This window comes from Macaca nemestrina, chromosome 2 (genome assembly GCF_043159975.1).
Source record: "Macaca nemestrina isolate mMacNem1 chromosome 2, mMacNem.hap1, whole genome shotgun sequence".
NCBI lineage: Eukaryota > Metazoa > Chordata > Mammalia > Primates > Cercopithecidae > Macaca > Macaca nemestrina.
Window position 1 is genome coordinate 12,835,137 of NC_092126.1, and position 12,154 is coordinate 12,847,290.

General features: G+C 34.8%; 1 long non-coding RNA gene and 1 other non-coding gene across 2 annotated transcripts in view; both read left to right on the forward strand.

The window, feature by feature from the left end:
* The window catches only part of LOC105470913 (uncharacterized), a 264,411-nt gene that overhangs the window by 234,473 nt on the left and 17,784 nt on the right, over window positions 1-12,154 (forward strand). The window lies entirely within an intron of this gene.
* On the forward strand, window positions 11,027-11,133 carry LOC112424791 (U6 spliceosomal RNA). Its single transcript, XR_003015730.1, has one exon. It is a non-coding gene; the product is annotated as a U6 spliceosomal RNA (small nuclear RNA).

The window sequence follows — 12,154 nt, forward strand, 5'->3', positions numbered from 1 at the left end:
AATAAATTTAAAGTTAATTAAGAAAACATAATGTTTGCCGAAGAATATACAAACTGCCAAATGAGACACAACAGAGTTTGGTAATAGACTCACACACGAATATGAACATCTGATTTATTATACAATTGCCAGGTAGAAGAGTAGGAAAAGGCAACCTTTTCACCAAATTGTGTTGGATCCTTTGGATATGTACATAGAATAATAATGTAGCATACCTTGGTCATTATACCACATAAAATCATTTCTGGTGAGTTTTTTATCTAAACGAGGATAATAGAACAATAAACCTTCAAAAATGTAGCAAGGAAGAATATATTCGTGATCATGAGCTAGGAAAAGTTATATTAAACTAGACTCACATATCACTAACTGTGAAGAAAACTGTTTGCAAATTGAACTAAATTATAATTATAATTTTCTGTTTACCAATTAAAGAAGTAAAAAGTCAAGCTTTAGATCAGGAGAAGATATTTGCAACATATATAAACATCAACGGAATCATATTTAGCATACTTTTAAAAGCTTGCAAATCAATAAGAAAATATATATGAAAAAACAAAAAGCTTAGCAATACAAATAAAAGAAGATATCCAAACGGCTGGTAAATATATGAAAATGTGCTTCAATATTCTTAGTCTTAAGAAAATCGCAAGAATTCTAGGTTGGATTTAGAAGCTCATGGCAGAACAGTAAGTCTACTACAACTAGGAAGAAAACTTACATGAATTATAAATTTAACTATTTAAAGGCATCATAGAACTATGTAAGCAATCAGAGTTAGAAGTTAAAATTTTGGAGAAGAGAGAATTTCTCTGAAGCAAAATGAACATCTCCAACTTAAACATTTTCCTGGGGTAATCTCCTGTTGTTGGATGCCAATTATGGATCCACCTTATTCAGCAGAAAACCTCTGCTAGGGGTAAAAGAAACAAGCAAATGATTGAACAGTTATTAGCGTTAGCATGACGCATTAGAAATTTGAGGCAACAGAAATCATAGTCAGTTTTTCCCATGGGATATTGGCTAGGGTTTGCTGCTGCTTGTGAAGCTAGGGATTTAAGCTGAAAGCTTCTAAAAGTCAGAGAATAATCTCCTCTGGTCTGTGAGGTTTGGGAAGCTGAGACCTGTGAGTCTTACAAGGCAGAAGTCATCAAACACAATTCTTGTTTTAACCCAAGAGATTCCTATATTACGTGGATTGGGAGACAAGGAACCTGCACTGGAAACTAAATGGCAGAGCATTGTCTCCTGCTGTTTGAATTCCCCACAAGGCTGAGGATCCACAAGTCTGTGTATCAAAATCCCAGGTGGGCTAATCTGAAAATTGGGAAAAGAGAAAATTGAACATAACTGATGTTTGAAAGAAAGGGCTGACAATATACACAGGCCAGAGATAATCCAGATATTGGCAGTAGCAGATAATGAATTTTAAAAATACATGATTATTATGTTTAAGGAAATAGAGGAAAAGGTAGATAACACGGATGAATTTAAACAAAGAATTGGAGCTGTATTAAACAATCAAATTGGTATTCCAAAAATGCAAAATACAATATCTAAATTAAGAAATGTATTTTAAAAATATTAGTCACAGCAGAAGGCAGGATTAGGAAAACGGGATGGAGTAGTTCAATAAGAAAATGTGCAAATTCAGGCAGGGAAAAGACTATTATGCAGATGAAAATTTAAGAGACACATGAGCAATTCTGAAGTTCCAATGAAGATCTTTAGAATATGTTAATTCACAATTGAACACCTTCCTTATTTACATGTTTTAGATTGTGCACATTTAAATGTATCTTATTAATTTGTAACACCAAAAGACACTATTTATAAACATTTTCTTATATTTTATCCACATATTTACTATTTATCTTGCTTTACAATGCTTCTTTAATCTCACATGTATATTTTTAGATGCTCTATCAATGAGTCCTTAAACAGCAATGTTCAGTTTTTAAAAATGTTATCATTATACCACCAATGTAAAGTTAAATATATTTCCAATATTGCAATTATTTTCTTTCAGTATTTTGACAATATTGTTAAACCTATTGGTGTGGTGTTTTGCTGGGTCTTTTTTGTTTGTTTGTTTGTTTTTGTTTTTTGATGGAGTCTCGTTCTATTGCCAGGCTGGAGTTCAGTGGTGCAATCTCTGCTCACTGCAACCTCCACCTCCCAGGTTCAAGCGACTCTCCTACCTCAGCCTCCCAAGTAGCTGGGACTACAGGCATGCGCCACCATGGCCAGCTAATTTTGTATTTTCAGTAGAGACGGAGTTTCTCCATGTTGGTCAATCTGGTCTGAAACTCCCGATCTCAGATGGTCCCCCCTTCTCAGCCTCCCAAAGTGCTGGGATTACAGGCGTGAGCCACTGCGCCCGGCCCCATTTCTGTCTTTTCATACTTTTGAGAAGTCAGCTCTGTTTATATATTGTTTGTTTTCTTATAATGTATTTTCCTTTCTGGCTACTTGTAAGATACTTTCTGTTACTTTGGTGTTTTATACTTAAATTACGAAATATTGCTGTATATTTGTTTTGTCTTATTTTAGTTGATTTTGTTTTCAACTTTTGGATTTATAAGGTTCTTCAGTCATTGTGAATCTGATGATTTATTTCTTTTATAAATTTTGGAAATTCTCAGTAATCGTTTTTCTAAATATTAACTCTTCCTATTTGAGGATTTTTACTCAGAACTTCATGTGTCTCTATTTTTGACCCTCTCACCCATAAGTGTCACTTAATATGTTTTATATATTTTTCATCTGTTTACATCTGCAGTTTTTCTGCATTATCAAATATATCACTTGTTATTTCTCTCTTTTGCTGTGTCTAACACCATACTGAAATTGTTCATTGATTGTTCGATTACATATATAGTATTCATATAGGTATATAATGTGTATAAAATTAAAATTAAATATATTCACATAATTTTTACAAGATCTATTCAACTCTTTTACAAATATATCTGTTAATTTGGTTACTTATTCCTTCTTTATAAATATTACATAATCTTTAAATGTCATGCTAATATGCTTAAATAGTTTCTCTCTGATTAATTCAGAATATACTGTCTTTGTGTATTTAATTTCATGTTTTTTGCTTCTTTAGCTTTTGTCATAGCATTTTTTCTGGTATATTGGATATTTTTTATTTACTCTTTTGTCATTATTACTATTGTAAAATCACCTTTACTTAAACCTCATCTGTGAAAGATCTTTCAATTCTGGTGTTAAATTATGTTTTCCTTCTGCCCTTAAACTAAATTACCAACTTTGAGAAGGTTTTAACACAGAGATATTTAAATGTGTCCCTAACTTATATAAAATCATGGTTTTGTTTAGAAATTCACAAAGTACTTGTGTACATGTTTGTGTGCATGCATGTATACATATATACACACACAAAGACACACAGTTCTATATAAACATTTTTATCCTACTTTACCCTCCACTCAAAGCTAAAGATGAGATACCCAGCTATCTTGTCCATCTCCCTCTGTGTTATTTATCCTTCCATTTAGTTATGGTGTTGGCTTTCGTAAATGCAGACCTAATATTGGGGTCTTATATTAAACCCACTTGCATTGCATGGATCTCAGGCTTCATCTCCCATTTACCACAAAAACAGCTATTTCAAAAATCAGCTTTAGAGCATTAGGGAAAATCAGATGCTCCAGGAAATATGACATAATCAGTCCTCAGTACTGTTGTAAATTTGCTTTTTCTTTCCATCTTTATCCTCTAAGTATTATCTTATTTCATACTAGATGTTACATTTTATGCAGGACTTTTGATATATCCTGTATCAAGAGGGTTTCTCTGGTCATTTAGTCCACCATATTACTAAAACTGAAAATCCAGTTTTGTTACTCTAAAAGTCATAGCTGTCATAACCAGAATCTAGCATATAATTTAAAAATACAGAAGAAAAACACAACAAATTCTATTTTTGAATTCTACACTCTCCCTTCACACAAACATATACTTTAAATGAGTACTTAATTATACACTGGTAAAACTGCTAGAGAACTTGGCAGACATTCTACTTTTAGAAGCACTCCACTTAGATTTATGTATCACATTTTACATAATGAAGACTTCTCTCCCACCTCTTACTAAAGCACAATAATAATAATGATAATAATAAGCTTCTTAAAAGAAGGATGGGGACATATCAGGAAGGTTTAGTGGAGTGAGACAAATAGCAAGTTAAGGATGTCGCAGGCTAAAAGATGGGGATGAATGCACTTCTGATACAAGTTAAAAGACTTAAAATTTTGCAGCCCAAATTAAATCCTGAGTATATTGTTTGAAAGTCCTATATTCTCTGCATTGTTGAGGGAAAGGCACCAAACCTAAGATATGGCTGACTTGAGCAATCTTTTTCCTGGATTGTACTCGTGTGGAGTTTCATGTATGGCTATGATCAACTTCTCAATCTGGAAATTAAGATACAATTTTAGACTGCTATTTGAGAAATTGAGCACATGGGCAATGTTTCTTATTTTTCCTATGGTTCAAAATTAAATTATTAGAGAAGCCAACTTCATACTCTTAGACTGTTTTCTACTTTTTTGTTTGTTTCTGAGAAGGTTGCCATGCTCAAGAAAACTTCATTAGTCCTTTCATCAGCATGTGTGAATCTGATTCATTCTACCTACACGCTTAGTATGAAGCAAGATGCCTCTGCTACAAAATTCTCTCTTACGGAAGGCATAGGCAACATGAAGAATATCTCTTTTCTACTGATTGCTGCAAAGTGACTCTGTGTCAACTCTGGATCTAGCTTTTAAGAGGACTGACAACTTTTGTCTTGGTTTCTGTTTCTTGGAGACTTCAGTTACCTGAGTCAGATCTTGGAGGTCTGAGTCACCTGAGTCACCATGTAAAATGTCTATTACCTTGCTGCAGAGTTACTATAGAAAATCCCTAAATCTCCATTGAAAGGGAGGCAACCACCTGAAGTCAGCCTTGGAGACAACAGCCTTATGGTTGTAGCCAGCGTGTACCTTCCAGGCAACCCCAATGGCTAAAGAGTACTGTGTGACGCCAGTGGGGTTTGCATAGAGCAGAAGAATTGCTCACGTAGGCCCTGCCCAAAGTCCTGACCCATAAAACCATGTGACCTAATAAAGTTGTTGTTAGGTGGAATGTTTGTTTAATAACATAAATAAATGAAACATCTGTTAAGCTGCACTTATTTCCTTTGTCAATAGTTTAAAAATATAATTATCTTGGATATGGAACTTCTTCAGCAACTCGTTTTTCAGAAATGAACTAGGAATTGGAGCTAGATGATTACATTTGGACAAAATCAGCTCTTGAGATGAGCAGAATTGAAGCCAAACAGTAGAAGATGCTACCTTGAATGAAATGATGATGATTAATCACAGGTATTTGATTTTCAAGCCAATAATCGTCACTGGGGAAATCAACCAGCAAAATCAGTGCCCCTAAAATGCAACCCATTTCTGATGGTTGCAGATAGCAGTGGATAAAATATATGCTGGCAAAATTAATACCGCAAGGGCTTCCTTTTTAATGTCACTATGGTTCTAATAATGTTACCAAGTACAGATTTGCAGTCAAGGAACGTCATCTGAGAAATCATTAATTTGTAAATTGCAATGCACTGCGTAATAATGTTAGTGAGTATTATTAGTTCTTAGTTACCAGGACTGGGGCAAGATGTGAGGACACCTTTCCAAATGGTAGGTTAGAAAAACTGTACCACTTAAGCTATTTTCACTCAACTCAAAATCCACCCATTTTCTATAGTCATCTCTGTGTTGCTGGAACTGGGAATCTACAAACATTTGTCCTTTTAAACCGACTTGCTGCTACTTTGTGCCCTTAGGGACACTAGGTAATGGAAAAAATGATTAGCTTCTCCTTTGTTGGCTTATGGTTCCTGTAAGCAACAAATGAGCAAATAGTTCTTCAACCTGGCAACAGTAATTGGTTCAAATAGCGATTGGATGCAGTTTCAGCTTCTTTCAGCCCTTCAAAATTTGTCTTATCACAAATACCAGTACAAGTCAGAGCTATCTGCTATCTTTCTTTCTCTCCTATCACAGTGTATTCTTCATTTCCTGTGAGTCCTTTGTACATATTTAATGTTCTGTTTCCCAGACTGTTCTGTTGCATGAAATATCTCTGTAGCTAGTGTATTCGTTCATTTTCGCACTACTATAGATAACTCCCTGAGACTCTGTAATTTATGAAGAAAAGTTCTGGCTTACAGTTCTGCAGGCATGACAGGAAGCATGACTGGATGGTCTCAGGAAACTTACAATAATGGCAGAAGGTGAAGGGGAAGCAAGGCATGTCTTATAGGGTATCAGGAGAGTAGAGTGAGCGAGGAGGAACTGCCACACACTTTTAAACCATCAGATCTCAAGAGAACTCACTCATTATCAGGAGAACCACATGGGGGAACTTCCCCCATGAACCAGTCACCTCCCAACAGATCCCTCCCCAGACAGGTGAGTATTACAGTTTGACATGAGATTTGGGTGAGGACACAAAGCCAAACCATAGCACTAGTTCTTACCAATATAATAGCAGAAGTGTGTAGTTAAGATTTTCTTTACCTTCTTCCTATTTTTCTCCTATCTGATAAATTAGTTATTGAAGTCACATTTTGAATGTAATAAAACCACAGCATGAAAAAGAGGCTGCTCCCAGAATTTCTCTATGGAGAAGAGTTCCTCACCTTCCTCTGTTGCCCAGTGTTGAATTCTGGTATATGAAAACACGCACACACAAACGCCATAGTCTTAATTGTTTATACCTATTGAGCTTCTGTATTGCTTGTTTTAGCAGCTAGTATGGCTCATTCTTATTAACACTTAAACTAATACATAAATAATGTTAATATATTAATTAATGTTTATTATAATTATATGTTATTTATAATTGTATTACAATCATTTATGAAAATATTAATTAATTAGTGTTAATACACAAATTGATACTAAAATTGGAGAACCATTACACACATTTTTAAAAGTATGAAACATTGGTCCAGTTGTTGAATGGAGGAAGACAACGCATATAAAGTGATAGCTAGCTCTTGATCTTTGTCATTTGCATGCAAAATAATAATAAATCTCTTACTTGCAATAACTTGGAAGACAAATCAAATGGTTACGGAGCTGGGGAAAGGAAGTCGAAAAAGTTCACTTTACTATGTCTTGGTTGCCACTGGATCTGTTTGGCAATATAGAAGAAGCAATCAAGAATGATTAGAAGCAGAAATGCAAAGAGAAAGGGAAAGTATATATTTGGGACTTACAGGATTAAAAAAAAAAAATGACAGCTTCTAGACCCCAAATAACAGGAGATAGCGTTATATATATTGTTTTATTGGCAAAGATAAGATGTAATGTAGTTTGTACTTTTTCACATCAGTTATTTCAATAAAGGGATTAGATTTGAAATATACCCTATTCAGGCCTCACCTCCTCAAGGTAGCTTAAGGGAGCCAGGAATAGAGGAAATAAAGACTAAGAATTATTTCAGAACGAACTTTTAGTGTAGATACTCATACATGAAACTGTCTAGAAGTAAATAAATGAGAAACCTAATGAGGTTTTGAGAATAAGTCACCAAAGAACACTAACCTCATCTGAAAAATCTGTCATTTTTTGATGTCTTTTCTTTTTTTTTTTTTCTTTTGGAGATGGAGTCTCACTCTGTTCTCAAGACTGGAGTGCAATGGCATGATCTTGGCTCACTGCAACTTCCACCTCCTGGGTTCAAGCGATTCTCCTGCCTTAGCCTCCCTAATAGCTGGGACACAGGCACACAATGCCACGCCCAGTTAATATTTTGCAATTTTTAGTAAAGACGGGGTTTCACTGTGTTGCCCAGGCTGGTCTCGAACTCTTGAGCTCAGGCAATACGCCCACCTCAGCCTCCCAAACTGCTAAGATTATAGGTGTGAGCCACCGTGCCCGGCCTTTTTGGCAAGCCTTAAAATAGACCTCGGTAAGAAGTGAGCTACGAAAAGCACATAGATCGCAAAGAGGACACACAGCCCAATGCCATATATCTGGCATATATCTGGGAAAATAATAAATGTGGAAGAACTTCTTGAAGGTTTGCTGCTTTTCATGCAAAAGCATGCGGCTTTTGCTTTTAAGGAAGAACTTATTTAAATGTCAATTAGTTCCAGTTAACTGTATTGTTCAGGCATATTATCTACTTACTGAATTGTTTGCCCAACTATTATACCAATTACTGAACAAAAAAATCAATAAGTTTAGTTGTGGATTTTTGTATTTCTCCCTTTGCTTCTGATAGTCTTAACTTTATTAAGTCTCTCTTAGATAACGTAATCATTTAAGATTATTATATTTTTCCAGTGAACTGCCTTATTTATTACTATATAATTTCCCACTTTATTTTTGATAATTTTTGTGCTAAACTCTACTTTGTCTGAAATATTTTTGTATTGTTATAGTGTGCATGTCGTATCTTTTTCTATTCTTTTTTTCTACTTTTATACACAGTGTAGAGTTTAATCTCAATTTCTATTTTCTAATGTACTATGAAGCTCTCTGTCTTTCAGTTGTAAGGATTGGACCATTTATACTTAATTAAGCTGCTGAAACTTTTAACTTTATGTCTTCCATCTTGATGTTTGATGTCTGTTAGCTCCATGCATTTATTTGTTTCTTTTTCCTTTTCTATCTTTTCTCTTTTCTTTTCCAAAGGAAGTGCTCAACTTAATTTTTTTTCAAAAATTATTCCGGTAAGGTTTAAGATTTAACCTTACACTTAATTTTGTTAAGGATATTTTCTCATTCAAAACATTTCATCCAGCTTTATCTCAAAAGCATTAATGCACTCATCCTGCATATCTATTGATGGGATGAATCTGAAGGAAGAGACCACAGGTACACCATTAGGCATCCTCCTGTCCATTCACAAAACCTGGCATTAACCCTGTGCACTGTCAAAGTGAGTGGCTCATTTTATCCACTATACTACCAGGAACTTCATTGTTAAACTCCACACCTAATCAAGTGCTGTTATATAAACTACTACATTTTCTTGATCATCCAGTCTAGTACTTCTGTTAAGAAGAAAATTTAATTTTCTAAGAGTTCACGTTTTAGGCTGTCATAGTTTAGAATTCCTGATAATTTATTCTCCTTTTGTTTTATACATTCCCCAAGGATTAGTTCACCTTTTCTGTTTCATTATTTCAATGACCACACATATGCGGATTGCTATCGAAAGTATATATCTTGGTCCCAAATTTTGCTCCTGAGCTTCATTCACATTTTCAAAGGCCTTCTGGACAATCCCACTGGATAGATACAGACACCACAAACACAGCATATTCAAATAAAATCTTATGATCTTTCCTTTGAACCTGCTGCTCAAATACCTTATTCCAATTAATGAATTTATTATTCACCTAGTTTCCTCAGATAACAAGGTCATATGGTTCCTACTTTTCCTTATCTGTATACCCAATTGATATTTAATTACTATTTATGCTACAATTCTGGATAATTCCCTCTCCTTCATGTACTGCTTCCCATTTTCACAAACCACAACACAAGCAGGCCTTTATTTCTTACCCATGTCACCTCAATTACATCTTAATATGCATCTCAGCTGGTAGAGTCTCCTCTTTATATTTTAACGTCTACCCTCCAGAATTAGAATCATCAGGAACTGGATCCTCAGGTGTATCACAAACTTACGGGATCAGTATTCTGCGGGTATAATCAAGCACTCATTGGTGATTCTGATGCACAGTGTGGGAACTACTACTCTACATGAAACATTATATCAAACATGGCTTTCCACCAATATACATTATCATTAAGGCTAATATTCCTCTCCTCAGTGAAACTTCAAAGTGAATAACAGTCATAATACTATAAAGGAAATCTGGCATTTGCTCTGAATTTTTATCTTATTTCTATATTTTAGAAGTAAATTCAACTTTATCTTTGGTTCTTTATTATTTTTAAGAGACATTTTGGTGAACACTTGCAGCTGAATCAACATCCAAGTGTGCTTTGATACCATAGTTGAGAACACATGGCCTATACTAGCAGTCAGTAAACTATGGCCCAGGCACTGTTTCATGCACTGACAATATAGAGGTCAATAAGTGAAACAAACCTCTTCAGTCACGGGGCATACATTTGAATGAGCGCAGGGGGTAGCTGACAATAAACAAGCATACAAGTAAATAATGAGATCATTTCAAAAAGTGATTCATACTGAGTAGATAAAGTGATACAAAGTGACCGCGAGGAGCAACGCCCTTGAGTTAGGTGTAGGAAAAGCCTTTCTGAGGTGATGGCACTGAGATAAGACCTAACTGATGAAAAAGAACAAGATGTGCAAAGTTCTTCAAGGAAGAAAGGACCTTCACTTGTCCTAAAACCATAACGAAGACTTGTGTGGTTGGAGCAAAGTAAGTACTGTAAAGAGATGAGGCCCAGGCTAAATGTTTATGAGACTTCTGATCAATGAAGAACTGTATTCTTTCATTTCCACAGTGTCTCATAGAAGAAAATGATATTGATTCAAGGTTGTTTACTATTTTTTGGAGTGTTAATGATTTATGTTGCTTTCAGTGCAAGCATAAATGATTTTTACATCAATGCTGAGAAAATTAAGAACTTATGATTAAAATGAAAAAAAAAAAAGAATCATTTAGATGCCAGGTTGAAATATTGCTCCTAACTCATATTAACCTGCATCAGGCCATTTAAGGTGGCAGAGTTAAGCCGGATCTTAAAATCCCCTAAACCTAGTGACATGAACAAGCATAAGGCAAAACAAAACCAAAAACTCAAAGACTAAGTGATCAAGCAATGAATAGGACTGATAAATTGAACATGGGCAAACATACATTTTATGATATAAACAAATTTCTTTCTGTATTTTTAATAGGGAAAAGTATTGAATGTAGGTGGAGGGGGGAGGATTTTTGAGAAGACAAAGATTCAGCACTGAAAAGTCTCATTAAGAATCAACAACTTGGGAGCTTGCTTTGACAGCCCCTATACTAAAATTGGATACATAGAGAGAAGATTAGCACAGTCCACATGCAAAGGTGCCACACAAATTCATGAAGCATTCTATATTTTTTAAATGAGAAAAAAACTTGAATAGCCATTTCTCCAAAGAGGAAATACAAATGGCCTACAGGCATTTGAAAAGATGTTCAACATTACTAATCAATATGAAAATGCAAATCAAAGCCTCAATGAGGCTAACATCTCACCCATTAGAATAGCTACAAGAAAAACAAAACATAAACAAAAAGAATACACAGAAAATAACAGTTGTTGGTGAGCTTGTGGAGAAATTGTAACACTTGTATCCTTTCGATGGAAATAAAAAATGGTGCACCCATTCTGGAAAACAGTATGGAGGTTACTCAAAAAATTAATAATAGGTATTATATGATCCAGCAATTCTACTCTTGGACATATAGCCAAAAGCATTGAAAGCAGGATTTTAAAGAGGTATCTGAATACCACGTTCACAGCAGCACTAAAATAGCCAAGGAGTGAAAGCAAACCAAGCATTTTTTATGGGTAAGTAAATAAATAAAATGTGGCATATGTGTGCTATGGAATATCATTCAGGAAAAGGAAAAAGGAAATAAATGTTGACACATGCTACAATATGGATGAACCTTGAGGACATTATGCTAAGTGAAATGGCCCAGCCATAAAAAGGCAAATGCTGTAGGATTCCAGTTATATGAGGTATCTAGAATAGTCAATTTCATAGATACAGAAAGTAAAATGATGGTTGCCAGGGGCTGGAAGGAGGGGAAAATGGTGAGTTGTTGTTGAATGAGTATAAAACTTTAGTTTTGTAAGATGAAAAAATTGGAACATTTTGCAATAAATGTGAATATTTTTAACAATACTGAACACTGTACACTTATAAATGGTTAAGATGGTAAATTTTATGTTATGTATTTTTCCACAATCAAAAATAAAGCACTTGTAGAGAGGAAGGAGGCAGTGTCAACAGAACAGAGCAGAGGCTATGACATGGAAGAGCATATTGAAAAGCTAGGGATTTTTGACTTGTTAAGACAGCATAAAATTGTCATGCAGATTTAAAGGATTTCTTGCTCCTCAGGTGAGGTGAA